The sequence below is a fragment of the Gallus gallus genome, chromosome 1 (assembly GCF_016699485.2).
Source record: "Gallus gallus isolate bGalGal1 chromosome 1, bGalGal1.mat.broiler.GRCg7b, whole genome shotgun sequence".
NCBI classification, from domain to species: Eukaryota; Metazoa; Chordata; class Aves; order Galliformes; family Phasianidae; genus Gallus; species Gallus gallus.
The window spans coordinates 143,225,116-143,243,975 of record NC_052532.1 but is presented as its reverse complement, the minus strand read 5'-3'; the positions used below and the strand labels follow the sequence as shown (position 1 = coordinate 143,243,975).

General features: G+C 36.6%; 1 protein-coding gene across 4 annotated transcripts in view; it reads right to left on the bottom strand.

Annotated features, from left to right (window-relative positions):
- Window positions 1-18,860, bottom strand: part of FGF14 (fibroblast growth factor 14) — a 386,590-nt gene that overhangs the window by 138,084 nt on the left and 229,646 nt on the right. The window lies entirely within an intron of this gene.

The following is an 18,860-nucleotide window of genomic DNA, read 5'->3' as shown; positions in this document are numbered from 1 at the left end:
CTCAGCCCCGACGGGGCCCCATCCCCGGGGGCGCGGGCGAGCGGGCGAGGGAGCCTCCTCCGGGGCGAGGCGCGGCTGCGGCGGGGCCCCCCCGCCCTGCGGCCCGCGGGAGCTGCTCCCGCCGCGGGTCACCGCATGGGTGCTCCGCCGCCCCTCCCGCCCTGCCCCGACGCCGGGCGCCCGCTCCGCGCGGAACGGAGCGAGGCGTGCTCGGGGCAGACCCGCGCTGCGCGGCGCCCGGTCGGGCCGGCGGCTTCGCCTCCCCCGGCTGCCCCTCAGCCCCGCGCTGCCACCGCCCGCTCGCCCGCCGCTGCCATCGGCGCGGCTGGGGCGGCTACCGCCGCCTCTTCCAGGCTCCTGCCTGATGATTGCCAAGTGCTTCGGAAATCAGCATCTGGAGAGAGCAATCTCCTTCTCCTGGGAGAGCTGTAATCACAGCCCTTCAGTCCCACCCCGCTCCAGCCTCCCTACACGCGCACACGCACACACACGCGCACCGCTGGAGCTTTTTTGTCCTCCCGAGCTGAGGGGCGGCGAGGGAAAGGGGGTGGAGGAGGAACGGGAGAATAAAGGAAGAGGGGCGGGGGGTGCCGCCGATGCCGTTTTCTGGTGGCATACAGCGAGTTCCCAGCGGATCTTCCGCCAGCAACGACCGCTCTCCTTTTGCTTTCCGGGCCGCCCCGTGCGGGGCTCCCCGCGGGCAGGAGAGGACAGCGCCGGGAGCTCCTGGAGGCACACGTGGCCCGGCACACAGAGGCACCCTCCTCACATTCAGACACCTTGGCACACCCTCTCACCGACTCCCTGCCACCATGCACCCCTCACCCTGCCCCACCTAGCCCCTGCGGGGTGTGCCCGGATCTGCCGCCGCTCGCTCGCCACGTCTCAGGCCGCCAGCGGGGCTGCTGCGCAGCGCTACGCGAGAAACTCGGATCCCAAAGCGGAGAAGTGGGGGTAAAGGTCAGCGAGGGGGGAGGACCGCGGTCCCGGCCCACGAGGGCTCCTCCTCGCACCGCGCCGGGAGCAGTCCAACGGGCCGGGGGGTTCTTCCTCATGGGAAGGATTTGGGGCGGTGAGGTAGAGGTACACCTAGGCAGCTGAGGGGACCTTCCACCAAAACCAGCATGTGCCCATTGTCTGAGGGAGGAGACTACAAACAGACTTCTAACTCGGTACATAAACTCTTTTCCAAGGTTTCAGAAATGCTGAAGGAGTTTCCCAAGACATCATCCACAAGCAAACACAATCACTGTATCACCAGCGCTGTGTAAAATTCTTTCTAAGTGCTTTTTGTAGTTAAGCTTGCTAGACATAGAATGCCTAATGAGTCTCTGCCCCAAGGAGTTCACAGTACACTACACATAATAAATGCTATCTAAAATACTCATTTATTTTCTTTGATTTCTCATTTCAAATAAGGATTCAGTGTTTTTCACACTTAGTTTCTACCAGTCTAGTGGTGAAACTTCCTAAGATGTGGCTAACCAGAGGTAAATAGGAAAAGGAAGCCAGTGGGTACACAGAAATAAGGTAGTTATTCTGTAGGGAGAGGCATTTGTTTGTACAGGCAAATACGACAAAATAAATATACATTATGTGTATATATATAAATACTCTTTTTAAAGTGCTCTAATTTCTAGTCAGAAGTTTCTTTAAAAAATAAAATAAAATACAAGGAAACAAATGAACCAAAGAACCTAAATGACAACAGATGTTCCTGAAGTGTAAATATGCATCCAGAACAATTCACATCTAGAATAATTCCCAACTTTTCAATACAGAACCTGTTGGTAATATTAGGTTCTTGTTTTAGCAGAAGCTTCAGCATCTCTGGTATTGACCATTATTTCCCTAAATCCTTTAATCTACAAAGAGCTATTTTTATACAAAGAGCAAAAGTGTATGGAAGGAACTCCTATATGCAAGGATTTTGTATTAATTCTAGACCAACTATGAGCAGAGTATGCAGAATCAGATTTGGATAATACGTTTTAATTCTATTTGAAAGTGTCTCTAAAGAGATTCAGCTAAAACACTCGCACTGGATTTTCTGTCTGGCATTTTTTACAGAGCAGCAATTTCCTTACAACTGCTACAATTACCTTAACTAATGCATTTAGAGAGAGGGCTGTTTTTTAGATTTTAGTGGGTTTTTGTTGTTGTTGTTGTTGTTTGTTTGTTTGTTTTCTAAATCGAATTTAAATTTCACTGTGGTTGTTTTGCAGTACGCTTCCCTTTTCCATACTCTGTAGCAAGCAGATAGTGCTGTGTTCTTCAGGTCCTCACTTTGCACTTTGCCATGTGCCCCATGGGGAGCGCCCGCCAGCCCAGCCCCAGCCGCCCGCGCCCTGCTTCTATCCGCTTCAGCACCATGGACAGCGGCAGGAAGACTGAACACGGGTGGCCCTGTAGCATCATCCCTTGCCACCAACACAGAAGGTGACAGGACACACACAGTTAGAAGTGTCCTTCTCGACCTGGCTCCTGGATCCAAACAAAGGACTGAATAACAAGGAGCAGAGTGAAACAAAGCCAAACGCTCCATTATCTTGAATTTTTATGGGAATTTAGGAATGGCGTACAAACAGCCCTAATTTTTTTTTTTTTTTATGACACTCTCTCCATAAAGTGAGCTTCATATTCCCTTTGCTGTAAGAACTCCCCTATACTATACAATGATATCCACTATGTTATCTACTACTCTATTTTCAGTTTCCTTCAAACATTGGACTTTTGCCAAAACGCCCTAAGATTTTTCAGTACTATAATGATCAGAGTGGTAGCCAAAGGGAAGAACGAAGGTGAAGATGGGGCTGCAGACAGGATGAATTGCGTTTCTTACTGCGGAGATCAAAAACAATAGCTTTCTACTTGCATCTCAAAAATGCAGAGCAGTTGTTTACAGCATGAGGTTTTGCAAAGAAAACTCAAGAGAGCCATCTGCTGTCTTAACTTGTGATAAAATGTGTGCAATTTAGTCCAAGCGAAGTTCTGACTAACTGGATTGTGGAAATAAGAATATAGCTACCATCTTAATTAAGATTTAACATAAGATTATGCATTTAGGAGAAATGGAAATATCTTAGTTATAACTTTTGCTACATTAAAATATAATTTTATTTCTGATTAATGAAGTCTGAATATGCAAACAAGTTATTAAAAGCAGAAAAGAGGGGAAGGGATTTTCAATACTTTTTATTTTCCCATCTGTTCATTCACTAATTTATTTTTAATTTTGCTAAATTTAAAAAAGTTTGCTAAAATTAAAAAAAAAAAGATTTTTTTAACATTACTTGTTTAAATTAATTTTAGAGGAAGAGATTGACCAGTTCTAACATGTATATGGAATACTTGTTTTACTAGAATATGAAACAGGTTTATTTCTTAAATTTATTTTCCAGTATATTGCTGAAAACAAAGCATCAGCTACTTTTAAATGTAAATTATATTGTACCATTTTCACATATCAAAGTTTAATATGTTTAACAAACCATAAATATTAGTGTATATTCGTAAGTTTTCATAGGGGCTTCCATTTTTAAAGATAAGATTCTATGCTTTATATCCTAACCTAGCCTAGATCTATGGACCGCAAAATTTTCAGAATCAAAATTATCATCCTTACTGTTTAAAGCTATGTAGACTGTTCTTCCTTTCATAAACTAATATAAACAAAAAGGTATTACTACTGATGTTTCCCTCTACATATTTTCCACCCAGATAACCTGAGACCATTACTTATATCAAAACCAAAAACCAAATCAAACCTTAAGAAAAATACTATGATGTTTCTGAGAGCCATGGAAGTGTAAAATGCCAATTTCATTGCTGTTCAACATAACCTTGTTTCATGAGATCTAGTTTTTATTGCAATTGCTTGCTAGAAGTTGATACAGCTTTCCCATCTGGCTAACTACTCTGGAGTATGACACTGCAAATTCATCTTATTTTCTATTCTAGAAGGAATTTGTTGAGTATTGTGAATCTCAAAGTTCTTCAAGACTTTAAGGAGTTGAAGATCATCTTGTGTCACTGAAAAAGCAATTATTATTATTATTATTATTTTTAAGAAATTCTGTGCTACAGTTGCAAACAGGATTAATTTTTTACTTCATACACTTCCTTTCAAATTGGGAAGGCTTCTCTGGGAATAAAATTACCAATCTAGGCCTAAGAATTACAAGGTATAGATAATAGTACATCTGAGCAATTGAACAACAACAACTAGATTTTGAATGAAGTTTATTAAATATGCTAATATGCTTCAGAACTTGGGCATCTATGCCTTTACGCTGCTATGTGTCAAAAGCATTCACCTTTCAGTCTCTAGATTCACAATGTACTCAAGCAGCAAAATTCGTATCTGCTGAACTTTACTGATTATTTAAGAAGTTCTACGGTTTGTATGTATATATATTATGTATAATTTTTGTTTACAGGACTGCACATATCCTGTTTCTTCACAGGTTCTGCATTTACTTGACTGTATGTATCTAAGTCATTTGAAGAACTCTTGATACATAAATAATATACGTGCAAGAATAAATTAACCCACTATGCAATAAAGTCATACATTACATTACTGATTATGCAGAGAATTATGGGAAACTAAACATCAACATGCGTAACATTTAAGTCACTATACCAGCTAATGCCAATTGCTTAGCTAATGCAATATTTTTCTTTTACATCAATCAGCTTCTTCCAAACGTGACCCGTGACATGTCTGCAACTCAACGGAGTAAACACATCTATGCTAGTAAAGATATATGTTCATTTAAGGAACAGAATAAAATATTCAGTAGGTGATCCATAAGAGAGCAATTAATTTTCTTATTGGCTCATTCTTTAGAAATGACATAATTTTCAAATTGGTTAGTCTCGCTTTTTCTTTTGTGACTTTACTTTCCTCCTTCTGTTCAATTTAGCATTGATTATATTGCAATGATGAATCTAAGAAATAGTGCTGTGCCAAGAAAAATACCTGTTCTAATTGTTTAAAGTTTCACTTTCATTTCCACTGCCTAACTCTTTATTCTTCTACAGAGAATGGTGAGAAGAGATTCTCAAAATGCTTTTACAATTATTCAGCTAGATAAGATATAGGATTATAGCTCCTAACTTTCAGTGGTTCTCCAGTGACATCTTTCATGTGTGTTCCCAGTTTTCATTCTATCATCTATCTGCTAGTTCTGATACCTCTTCTTCTGAGATTAGGTGAATAAAAGATACCGCCTGGATTGACAGAATACTTTTAACAACACACAGATCATATGAAGCCCTCCAGGATTGGCGCCCAAAACTTATCTCCAAAAAATGCCTCTTAAACAATATTTAACAACAATCGAAAAAAAATAAAAGCCATGACCACTTTAAGGGACAAATCCATAGAAATAATTAAAAATGAAACGCACAGTTGTTTCTGCAGTAATGATCATACACATGATTTTAACTTTCCATAGTAAATAGTCCCCTTGAAGAGAGATTCTTAAGTACTAACATGAGAAATGCATTGTCTTTTATTTTGCTTCTGCTGTAGCTAGAACCAAAAATTTGCCAGCAGTGTCCTTTAGACAATGCTCCAGTGACAAAACATAACAACTGTCATTAAAGAAAAATATATATATATATCCATCTCTGCTCCTCACAGATGTGTAGATCTGTTTAAATATTAGAGACCTAAAAGCAGTGAAGAGTTTCTGTGGTAATTGGTCATTGTAAATCAACATCTGTTGCATTTGCTTATCTAGCCACAACAGGACTGTGTTTTCTTTTGCTTGAGTTCTGAAATAAATAGCAGACATTGACATTACTTTTTCAAGAAAATGAAAGTCACTACGAATCTGCTAGATTTTGTTGTACAGAAACAAAAGAAACACCATTCCTGAGAACAGAGATCCAGTCCAAAGCCTACTGTGAACTTTCTCTAGAGTCAATGAAGTTGACAAAGCATGACAATACATATTATACTTGCTTGACTTAATACTTTCCTTTGAAGGCTTCCTACTCTTAAAACAGAAAAAAAAAAAAAATTAAAAAGATTGCAATGAAAAAATTCAGTCTTTTAAATGGAATCAGCACAAATACGGCCCTTCATACACCTTGATTTTTGATGATTCTAAAAAGATTCTAAAAAGATTTATGGCCTCCAGAAAAGTAGCCATCATACAAAAATTTCCTGCTAGAAAGGAAAAAAATCTCAGCCGTCTAGATAACAGTGATACAAACATGGATACACACATGGGATGATTTGTTTCATGTACACTGACATTATGTCACAGTATTTACTAGTTAATTACATATTTATGTTCCAACCACCATCCAGATAGGACGCCCTTTAGTCTTTTAATTTGTGAAATAAATAACATCAGTGCATACAAATAACACATAAAATACATGAGTAGAAAATATATGAATATATGAAATCTCACCAACATGAGAAGATTTTTCTATTTAAGAGAATTTGGGATGCTTGGAATGGGAATACTTCATTCACCTGCTTTTTCTGAGTCCCATTCTAAAATGCATAACCTGCCCTCACATGATACAACATATGAAATCTAGCTTAGACATTGAACTTATATCTTCTGACTTAAGTTAGTAGGAAACCATGTATATATCAAGATTCCAGAGTGTTGTTTGAAAGTATTTCCTAATACTTGCTTTAAAACCTTACATAAGGGTTTCTCACTTTCCCGAGAATAGATATGAGAACATGTAATAAAGTTATATTTCTGGATTGTAAGAACAAGAGAGGTACTGAATTTCAGTTATCTCACAGAAAGTCAGGAGAAAAAAACAACACACTATAACCTTCAAAAGGAAACGTTGGAAACAAGGGTTAGTATGAGCTTAGACATACATAAATTGTTAGCCTGAGAAATAGAAATTCCCCCTAAAATAAATCCAGTAATCATGTAAGGAAATAAAATGATTCCCAGTGATGAGGGGAACACAACTGTGTACACTTGCATACATACATACATACACGCATGTACTAGAGGCAGAGTAATAAAGTATTTCTCTGGGTACTGTTGACAAGGACAAGGTAAGTCTCTGAATGGAGAATAAGTAGATATACTGCAACCTTGGTAAATTTATAGGGTAAACTTTGTTCTCCTCTGAGATCTGTTCATATTAGGGGTTCAGACAAAATTAATTTTTTTTCAGAAAAAGCTGCATGTTCCGCTTCCTTCTTTCTAAACAAGTTTAGTGCATTTTCTACTATTTCTATCAAATAAATTAATGATAAATATGAATTTATCTTGTTTTTAATTGATTTAGATATTCAGAAGTATCTGACATGATAATGCTATTTGTATTAGCATAAGCAGCTACTATTGTTTGTTTCCACTTAATGTCTTTCATGCTGCAACATTTTCTTTAACAGAAGGATTTTCTTTGCACGTGCTTAACACTATTAAGAAAAACAAAAACAAAAATCCAACAACAACAACAACAAAAAAAAAAAACAACCACAAAACCCCAGAAAAACAGAAAAACCTGTTATCTTCTACAAAAATACCAGGATACTACTAAGCTGATATTCTATTTAGCTCAAATAACATAGCTTTTATTATTAGCAGCAATAGCATGAATACTCCAAATACAGTGACCTGATAGTCCTATAGTGACCTAGAAACCTAAAGTATGAAGTATTTCACAGTCAAGATTGTTAACTCAGCAAAACATTCCAATAACATTGCTCTAATGTGCAGTGCAATTATCTGATTTGCCAGCAGTGGACAGTGTTACACTAGTTATCACAGATATATTGACTGGGGAATAACTTGCAACACAAACTGGTATATTTTCCTTCTACTACTTGCACTGCTGCAAGAACCTAGAATTATTTGTACTGGTTAAAAGTTGAGTTAAAATTGTGTGGTTGAGATATTTACCAACATCTTCATAGCAGAAGTTAGATTCTGCCTTTCTTTAAAAGACAAAAAGAAAGAAAGTTATTTTAAGGTAACTTTTAAAAAAATATTCTTTCCTCTTCTCAACAAATTCATCATTATCACAATGATTCTGTAAATCTTTCTAAACACCTTACAATTTTGCATTGCTTCTATAAAACTTTTATGTAAAAAAATCTATAAAATCAACAAGCTAAAAGATTTAAACAGCATACTAACTTCTGAAGCTTGCAGAAGTTAAGCTGAAGCATAGATATTGGCTAAGGAGAGAAAAGAGATAACTGAAACATCAACACACAGAACTGAAGAAAGATTAGCTATGAATCAACTTAACTTTTTGAAAGAGACTTTCCATTCATTTTAGACGGAAAGAAGATCCAAGCATTTGAGAAAATTAATTCAGACTTAATCACAGATAATAAAAATTATCTTCCTAGAGCTACAAGTTACAGCAATCACCTTTTAATCCCAATATTCAAGTGTCTTATTAAGCTCCCCCTAAAATTCATACCAGTCTAACTCTATTATACAAGTGCACTTTTCACATAAGGATATATGGTGTCTTAATAGCATACTGTTCATTATCTGGCTAGCGTAGCTGAAAATTTACATACAAGGCCTAATAATCTGCAGATAGTACGTATACAGAGGGGACCCTGAAAGTCTACTAGATCTATGCTTTTTTTTCATGTGAAAAGTTAGTCACAGATTCAACATTTTCTTTTTCTCACTTGTTACAGTTCAGCTTGATTAGTGCATTGGTACAATTTACCATGCAGTCTTGTCCATATACAAGCTGACAAAGTTGTACATGAAGCAAGGAAGTGGGCATGCATTTCACAGTGGTAGGGCAGTCTCAGATCAGCCTGATATTATTTTGAAATTGCCTCCCTGAAACTGCATTGTTCAGAAGGGTTGGTATGAGTTATACCTCTTCTAGCTGGCAGTATTTCAGTACTTGAAAAGCCTTAGCATCCACTGAGTTGATGATTGATTCACAGCCTCTTACTAACTGGATAGGAGTGAATGAGAAGCCATCAGTCCATGGATGAATAAAATCAAAACAGAATAATTGGATTAGACTTAGAGATCTAATGAAACTGCCTCAGCTCTTACATATGCTTAGCCTTGAACACAGGTAGGCAGAAGACATTCCCTTCCCAAAGCTCACTTTTCCCAATCCATTCATCTTGAAACCACACTTGCTACTGTTGATCTCAAGCCTTTTGGACTCATTTGTTAGCAGAAGTCTCCAAGTGTACCTTGCTTTTGCCTTTTTTGCTCAGATAAGGAAATGTAGCACTTATTTTGAAAAATGAAAAAGTTATATATAAATATATTTAAATTCCTCACCAAGTATCAAATATTTGACTTATTTCCAGCCTTAGCTTATGCACTATGGAAACTTGCTTTAGCTGCAGATGTAGGGAGGAAGATCTAAATTAGTACCAGGAACAGCTTGATGAGTGGAAGTTCTCTTTGATGCAATTCAAAGCTGTGCTCTGTAAATAATAAGCGAGTGGTTCTGGCTATGCTACACTGATAAGGAAGAACAGAACTCATTATAAATGGAACATACTGGCAGCCAAATTACTGTGAACCATAGATCCTTGACTAATATTCTCTCTTCAAAGACAAAGCAATCATTTCTGGGCCTTAGAGTCTCAAGATTAAACAACCTATACATCATTTATTGCAAGAAAAGTTATTTATTTACCACTGCAGTTTTACACGTTGGAATCACACAATCACAGAATGGCCTGGGTTGGAAGGGACCTCAATGATCATGAATCTCCAACCCCCCTTCCAGGCAGGGCCACCAACCTCCCCATTTACTAGACCAGGTTGCTATACTTTGCTGTAATTATAATTTACATAAATAAGTTTTTAATGATTTTGTTTAAATTTGTTTCTATTACACAAAATAATAGTGTTTTGATTATACTCTCATTTTTTAACCTGACTGCTAAAGCCTTGGGCACAGGCAGGTTAACTTCCATATAAATCAATCCTTATTATTTTAAATCTCAAAATTAAACAAACAGATAAACAAAGCTAAAATAAACCCAAACAAATGAAACCAACTGTCTTCCAGTATATTGTGGAAATACAATCAATCTTGTACCTAATTTCCTTTGAAAAATGTCAGCAACTTGCATACCTGTTTCTTCAGTATTTCAAGATTTGTACCAGATTTGCCAATTTGCCTGCCTAACCCTGCTAAAGGCTTAGGGGAATACAAAGAAAGAGCACAGTAATCTAAAATAATGATGGGTTTTGCTATCTATTTTATGTAAGGTTTTACAAGAAGATATAAAAAAAGTTTACAGGAGTTCAACTTATTAAAAAAAGGTTTCAGGTTTCTGGAGTAAAAGTACAGAAAATACTTCTACTGAAACCTGGTTTATGTAGAATAGGTTAGGCTGAAAGGGACCTCTGGACATCCTCTTACAAAAAATTTGTAAAGGAAAAGTCTGTGCATGCAGACCTGTATCAGAACAACATACAGGCAATTCTAAATTTGATATTTCTGTATTTCAAAACTCTACTGTTTCTGCTTTACAAGAGGATTTCTTTTAATTACAAAAAAATTAAAAATACTTTAACTGATAAGCTCTCAAGACACCTTTTTTTTTTTTTTTCTCTCTGAAATTATTTATGACCAGAAGACAGCACATTTAACAATGAGCTGTTGATGATTTAAGCCTTGTTTTTTCCTTACATGCTTCACACAACTTAGGATTTTCCGCAGCACACACAATATTTACAAGAAACTTCCAGTAGACTATCAAAAACTGACATTCTGATATCCTTGATTTATGAAACATAAGATTCAACCTTTCATTCTATAGAAAATTAAACTACAAGTGGTCTATATAGGCTTAACTACGAATATCAGCATTGTTTAGCAAAGCTTTCACAACTTAGCTCTCAAACTCCAAAAACAGTAGATTTACTTCTCCAAAGACTATTATGTGACAACGTTTTACTTAAAAATAATTTCTTTAATAAGTAAGCTTTAAAAAGCCGTAGATTTATTCATATAATTTAATTTTAATTTTCCAACAGAAATGTAACACCATACTCTTGAACAAACAGCTTCATAGCCTGTCAAGAGCAGATGTAAGGGGAAAAGATGGCTGCAAGATGGATTGACATAAGATTAAACCTATTTTTGAAAATTCTTAGATTTTTTTTTTTTTTTACTACAAGGGCAAAGGAATTACAAGTACATTATATACATATTAAAATAGAATGCACAAACATTAAACAGACTGAACAATAACTGGGGATATTTTTCAAATGAACGACTGACCAATTTAATAATCCAAACAAGTCTAGTCAAAACAGGAGGTTTGCTTTCTTCATTCCAAATATTCACCAAAAAAAACCAAAACAACAACAACAAAAAATCTCTCTTCTGCAGACGTAAAATAAGCTTCTTATTTTTTCCTACATAAATGGCAGTAGGTGCGGAAAAAGCAGGTGTGGAAAAGTATGTCAGCAAAATCATAATGATCTATTTTCTAAGGCTATTATACTGTCACCAATCAGCAGATTTGATCTTACTGTAATGGAAATCTCAATCATCATACAAATTAGAGGAAACCCCTGAATGATCTCAATCACAACTTTAAGAATAAAAGAGACAAAATGATACCATTTCTAATAAAAGACGTAGGTACTCCTACAGGAAAAGCCCTACCCTGTGCCTCTTTGATCTGCTTCAAACACAAACCAGGACTGAGGTATTAGTGGACTTGATGGGAAAATCCTTTCATGGCAATATAAGGTTATCAGTAATTACTACAGAATTTGAATTAACAGCAACATTTACAGTGGTATTCCACACCCTTTATATTGGGGCATTTGGTCAACATAGATTTTGAGTGAGTTCCTATATGACCTCACTTTTCTTCTGCTATTTCTAAAGGTAATCACAGGATTTAGATTCCCCTCTAATGTCAAAAACAGACTAGAGTGTTTAAGTTCTTATAGGAGTTTAAACTGATACAAAATATTCAGATAAGCTTTTGAAAAAGGAAATTTAAAAAGGTTTTTTAAAAGTATTTAAGAAGTTATTAACTGTTAGTACTTCGTAAATCTTGTCTGAATTGAGCATTCCAGGTTCAGCTGAAATATCCTGGATTTTCTTTTTTTTTTTTTCATGCTTATAATGCTCATATTTATTAGAAATCTTTAGACCACTTAAACTTTCTCACAAAAGCCAACATGAGTGCTGTTTAAAAGATTATGTAAGGCAGCTTTAGTATGTAAGCATTCAAACATAACTTATGAAGCATTTTCGGCTTTCAGACGGTTATATCTGCAGAAACATTAGTAATTTTGCATTACAGCTGTGATTATTTTCCTGGTTATTCAGTGATGCCTGAACATATCTGAAGATCTCCACTCTTCTCACTGCACTTAGATGAATATTCCAATATACCACATAACCAAGTCTGCATGTACTTTGCTATGTAAGTGGGGTCCCATTGTGGCTCATCTTTGAAATGAAAAAAATTAGAATATTTGTTATCTAGATAATAGTAAATAATAGCAGTGTTCATATAAATTCTATTTATGTTTAAAGTTGGCTCTCTACTACTACTTCTTTGCAGATATGTGGCAAAAGACTGTTAGCAGTGGTGGGTTTTTTGGGTAGTAGTTGTGGAAGGGTGCTAGATGAAAGTATGAATGCTCTTTGCTGTAAAGCACTCCGAAATTGCAAGACATTTTCTAAGAAGGAAGACAAACATCCAACTCTTTCAAATAGTCTGGTTGTAAAACAATATTTCATTTTAGAATGTATATCTTAGCTGAGGTGAATATTTGTGTTAAAATACTATATAATTCATTGGCCTTTTATACATGTCAAATGCTAATTATGTTCACTGAGGTAAGTGAATTATTAATTAAAAAAACTATTTGATGTAGATTGGTTGTAAAGCGAAACATACTTTGTTGAGAAATAAGACAACCTGATTCCTTCATTACAGCAGTATGTTTTGGCGTGTCCCTGGGAAAATGAATTTTAGTATCACTTCAATTAAAAGGCAATCTAAAGCTTCCAACCTGCTCCGGCTTGCTCTGCTTCAGATGAACCCAAGCGCAATCTAAATATTCTCTCTATTTTTCCAAGACCATCAATGATTCCCACATTTTCAGTTTCTGATTTCATCACCTATCCATACCAGCAATGGCTTCCTCACATAATACGTAACAGTGGAAGGAAATTAGTGCTGTTGCCAGCATGAGAGTGTATAAATAGTTCTGATGCATAGTAAGAAGTCATGCTTTCTTGTATAAAAAGGGGTATAATCTCACTAGTGTCTATATGCACTTTTCATATAGCAGTAATTGATATTCTTAACATTGGAGAAGAACAGAAATCTGAAGAAACAAGATACAGTTTGTTCGTGTCATGCTCATTATTATTATCAATTATAGGTAATTTCCCTGTTTATGTCTCTTGCTTACCCTGACTGCATGTCAAATAAAAGATAAAAAACAACAATAAAAAAAAGACTTAAAAAGATATTAAAATTTTATGAGTGTAAAAAGGAAATCAGGACATATTCTTTCCAAGCCTAGAGCATAAAGAGTCAGAACAACCCATCTCATTTGTAATGCTGCCATAAGCGGTTAATTTGCAATTGAAAGTAGTAGCTAGTTTATGACAAACAAATCAGAAAACAAACAAACAACAATATACACGGTAATTTCACTGGGAAGTTGACCATTAGGACAAGTGGCATGTTTTCTTCTCTTTGCTCTATATGCTGTAACTAACTGGTGGCACAAAGAATAACAGTAATGCTTAAGCTCACCCAAAACATGTAATTACGTGCTGTACACAACAAGATCAAAGATCATTCCTTTGTTTTCTGTTTATATATACATACGCATGATATATATACATATATTTATCTATTACTGCCTGAGCAGTAAGAGTGATGAACAAACATTCAAGGATTATGGTGCATTTGTTTGATTAGGTAATACTTTATTAATCTCCTGAGCCATTAACCTTTGTGAATCACATACAATCAGACATGCTTCTTGTACGGAGCAGTAACAGAAATTATATAATGTGCTTTTACTACCACTGGTCTCCAACTTTTATCTCTCTCTTGTTTCCCTTCTGTCCACAGTTCTTACCTTTCCTTCAACATTCTAAATTCGGCATTTGTTCATCCTGTAACTGATTTTACACTAGTCACTGAGCAGGGTGAAGAATGCCTCAAGAACAAGAACTCAGTCAGAAAACCCTTATTTCATTTAGAATTTTTTGTTACAAGGTTACCACAACACCCACTCCTTCCCTCTCTCATTGTAGCACAAGGGTACAGCTTGAACAGAAGGAACAGAGTGTCCTATCTCATTGCCTGGCTTACAAACTGTAAGTCTCACAGTGTCTGCAAAGGACATACAGTAAAAATGTCCCATGATTTCTACAGCTGCAAGCAAGCAAGTGTATATCTACAGAGACTGTATCAAAGAATGAGCATTATTTTCTGCTGCTCCAGCTGTGTATGAATGCAGTAGAAACTAACTAAGGTCTAATATTTGAAGTAACAGAGAGGATTCAGGTCCTAATCTCTGGAGAGACTTTTGGCTGTAAATACCAGAGTGAAAAATACATATAATTTATATGTATTATAAGTCCAGAGTACTTTATAGAGCAATCAAAGAATAAAATAAATAAATTCACTTTTGTTAGTTAGGACAAGGAATTAGAGATGAAGCATTTTATTCAGAAAGTACATGATTTTTCTTGACCAAGAAACTCCCTTAGTTGCCTAATGAGAGCAATTTTTTCACATTTTGAAGTCATGTGTGAAAAATACAGGTCCTTTCATTTTAGTGAAGATATAAGCAAACATACAAAGGGAAAAAAAGACCTGAAAATGTCCATAGGTGACAGCATAGGAACATGGCTACATTCTACAGTCGGGGTTGACACTGCTTTAAAGGTTGTTTTAAAGTAGTTACAAAAAAATGATGACATCAAATGCAGTTATCATTTCTTGAAATCTCAACTCTCCATGATGTCTATATGCAATTAGCAATATCAGTCATTGTTCTGCAAATTATAAAATAATTATCAACAAGATGCTTGGCCAGAGAAGAGACTGACTTTCAGCATAATTCCCCTAGTATTGCTGAAAAATGATATTCCTTAAGTTCCTTTCATTTATTTATTTATTCAGATTTTAACATGACAGTAATAAAAAAGAGCTAGTATAGCTACAAGGAAGCAAGTACACACTTTTTTCCTAATATAGCATTGAAATATAAGGTGTAAACTCTACTAAAATTGTCAGCTGCCTGGTTTACAAGCCATTCTAAAGAGAAAAGTTCACAGTATGTTGCTTAGCCATTAACAGAAACAACAGCTACAAATTAAATGGTTGACAAGCAATTCAGAAACATCCAGCCATTCACCACTTCTTGCATATAATTGTGTGGCAGAGGCAAAACCAATTACCACAGAGATGTCAGTAGAATGCACAAGAGATATTCTCCCACAAAGTCATTCAATTTTTGCAGACAGCTTCTTCCTTTCTGGGTATTTTTACCTCACATTTCAAAGCCTGGATGGAGAGGGAAATTGACTATGGCCCAGTAATGACAAGCCAGGAAGAATTCATCTCCAGTTTTAAAAGTCTTTAGATGTACAGAAATGCAATTTGCTGGTTGCTGAAGACACTAATCCACTTCTCTGTGGAAATAAAAGCACTTTCATTTTTTAATTGCTCTTTTGCTGTTTAGGCAAATTCTGATGAACTGCAGTTTCATTTTATGTTGATCTAAACCCTAGTGTCCAGTTTCCTCTGTTGATTGCTGCTTCTCTTTTCCATTGACCAGCAGCTTCAGGGTAAATCTGAGCAGCTGATCTGATGGTAAAAATGAAATCAGTTTCAGCAGCTTATATCTGCCAGTTTACCTTGCTGATCCTACTTGGCCTCCCACATTGCAAGGGAGAGGAGCATGAGGCCACAAAGAACACAAGCCTCCTCTTATTTCTTTGCTTGCTGAGATGGCTGCCTCACATATTTGAATATCTTGAAGTTTACATATTTGAGATCTATTTGAGATTAAGAGATCTGTTCGAGAGTTTTCAAAAAAAAATCAATGGAAGCCTACTTTAATCAATGTTACAGAGACTCTTTGTGAAGTATAATATCACATACAAATAGCAAGACTATTTAAAAAAAAATAAAATACCATGGCCATAGAATAATTCTAAGACTTTATTAATGAGAGAAAGAAAATTCTATGGGCTCCAGGAATTTTTAGAAACTATTCCAACAAGTTCATGAATGTTCTATCATTTTTCAACATTGTGTACATTTCTGGATCAGTTAATATGGTTCTTCCAGACAGCAAAGTCAAAAAATATGTTAAAGCAAAAATTATCAATCCATCCAGTTCTCCTTCCGGAGAAGACAAAGACTAGTCTGGCGCAAGTTTCAGTTACAGCTTCTGATCTAAAGGGCTTATGAACTCCTCACCAGATTTAACTGACACTTGACACAATAACTATCACCATGAGACAAGCCCTGTGATAATCTGCACCACTGTGTTCTTGCATTCTGTGTAGTAATTTGGTGACATTAGGAAGCTAGTAATGCATTCAGACCATTTATAGATTCTTCTATACAATTCTTTTCAGATTATGTCATGACTGTTAGCAGTAGGTATCTCTGAAGATCTATCTCAGTCCCCTAAAGGGGAGAATACTACAAGCAGTGAATTAAAATGATTAAGAACAGCACAGGCTGGTGACCTCTAAATCAAATTAAAATTCAATTCTCTTCCCACCCTCAATCAAAAGTATTATCTTAAGAAAACCACAATGTGCTGGAGAATTAATTTGTCTTGGAAATAGAGGCAATAATCAGATCAAACCATCTTTCCACTGTTTTTTTCAAAGATGTTACTGGACATGTAAGTGTGAATTATTTACTGGAGGTGACTTATCGAAATGCCCAACCTTGAGAGAAGGTAAACCTCCAAGGTGGAATCCATTAGAGAATTTGTTCCATTATTGTTCCCTAAGTAACATGACCTATGACCTATCTGTTAGCAAACACCCTGGGAGGCTGGTAAGCTGACTCTAAGGAAAAAACAATGTGGAGCATGGAGGTGGCTTGAGGCCCTGTATCCAAAACTCATGATCATCCTGTAAACTGATAAACTAACTTGTTTTTCTGAGCAGTTTTCTACATTCCTGTCAGAAACATGTTTTCAGAAAACTGTGAAAAAAAGGTAAGTTTGACTAGAGTCACTCCAGCTCAACCTGAAAGTAAGAAAATGGTATAAAAATAGCTTGAGAGAAGAAATCTGGGGAAGATGGATACCATCGCAGACAAGTTGGGAAGAAGCTGCTGATTTCCAGAACCAAATGGCTTAACATTTCTCCCCACTAAAGGGATATCTATTGGGTAACGTTTGCACACTCAGCTACACGAAGTGCTTTCCCAGTGGAACTTAAAAATCTCTATAGCATTATTCCACATTTTAATGTAATTGTAGTCAGCCATATTATTCATGTTCTTGGTTAACTTCACAGGTTTTGCATGCAGTAATTTATCATCAGCAATTCAGAAGAATCTGTAGCTTTAATAAACTGCACTATTCTCTAATCTAACTGTGAGAGTTCTCATTGGGCACAACCAGATTCCTTGAGGGAATATGAGAAAGAACCACTTGGAATGCAATTGGATTAATTGGTCTGTGTGCTATTTATAAATCCATAATTGTGAAAGTTCACATACTGAACATGATGGGACTTATAGTGCAGATTGAGCATCATCACTTAAAATCTAAGCTCAGCCATCCCCAGACCCTCTGATATGTAAGGACAAGCTAAAACACAAAGAGGGTTTGTATTTTGCCAAACTTGTCTGCCCTTTTCACGCAACAGCAAATATAAATGACTGGTTCAGTTAGCCCATCTAAGCAACCTTAGATAAAAAAATTATCAACTAGAACGAATATTTGCATATGAATTCTGTTTTGAGCTGTTCACTGACCTGTTTTCCCAATTATTTCAGACACAAAGATTCAACTGATTACATTATTTGAGAGAACATAGACAGTGAAATTTGTATTCAATACGACTTTGAAACCCTCTTTTATGCCAGCCTACTTCATAGCAAGCACTTATTCTTACTATAGCGATAACACTAATTAAGTGAAAGGCAAAATTTCAGTGATTTTGATAGATAGGGCCCAAAACAGCTGCCAAGTACAGTACTCCAAATTGATTTTGGATGCATTTTAAAATTTTCATCTCTGTTGGGGTGGTGCAGAGAGAGTTGTTGCTTGTTATTTCTGCTCACATATTTATTCATGCATCAAGAAATATGAAAAAGCATAATGAAATACTTCAGTATACATGGTCTGTAGCTTTTTTTTTTTTGTGTGTGATGGTCAGAGAACATTGTGCAATAAGTTTAATGAAATCCATTAGAAATTTACATCCAAAAACTGCCTACATTGAAACACAGAGGGTGATGATGCACTGAAACAGGTTGCCCAAGGAGTTTGTGGATGCCCCATCCCTGGAGGCATTCAAGGCCAGGCTGCACATTTTTACTGTATGTCCTTTGCAGACACTCTGCACATAACAGGGGGGTTAAAACTACATGATCTTTGAGGTCCTTTTCAGCCCAGGCCATTCTATGATTCTATGATTCCTTATTTGTTATGGCCTTCACATATTTATTTCTATTAGTAACGTATTTGATAAAGACTTTTAATATAGTTTGAGTCAATTAATGGTTACTGAAATAGCCAGTTAGGCCGAAGCATAAATTAAACTGTTTGAACTTTCTAATTTCAGCTGTTGTCTGATTTACATGTGAATGAGCAGAGGCAGGACATGGAAATTAAAACCAATGTTAAAGAGTTCTCCTTGCATCTGCAATA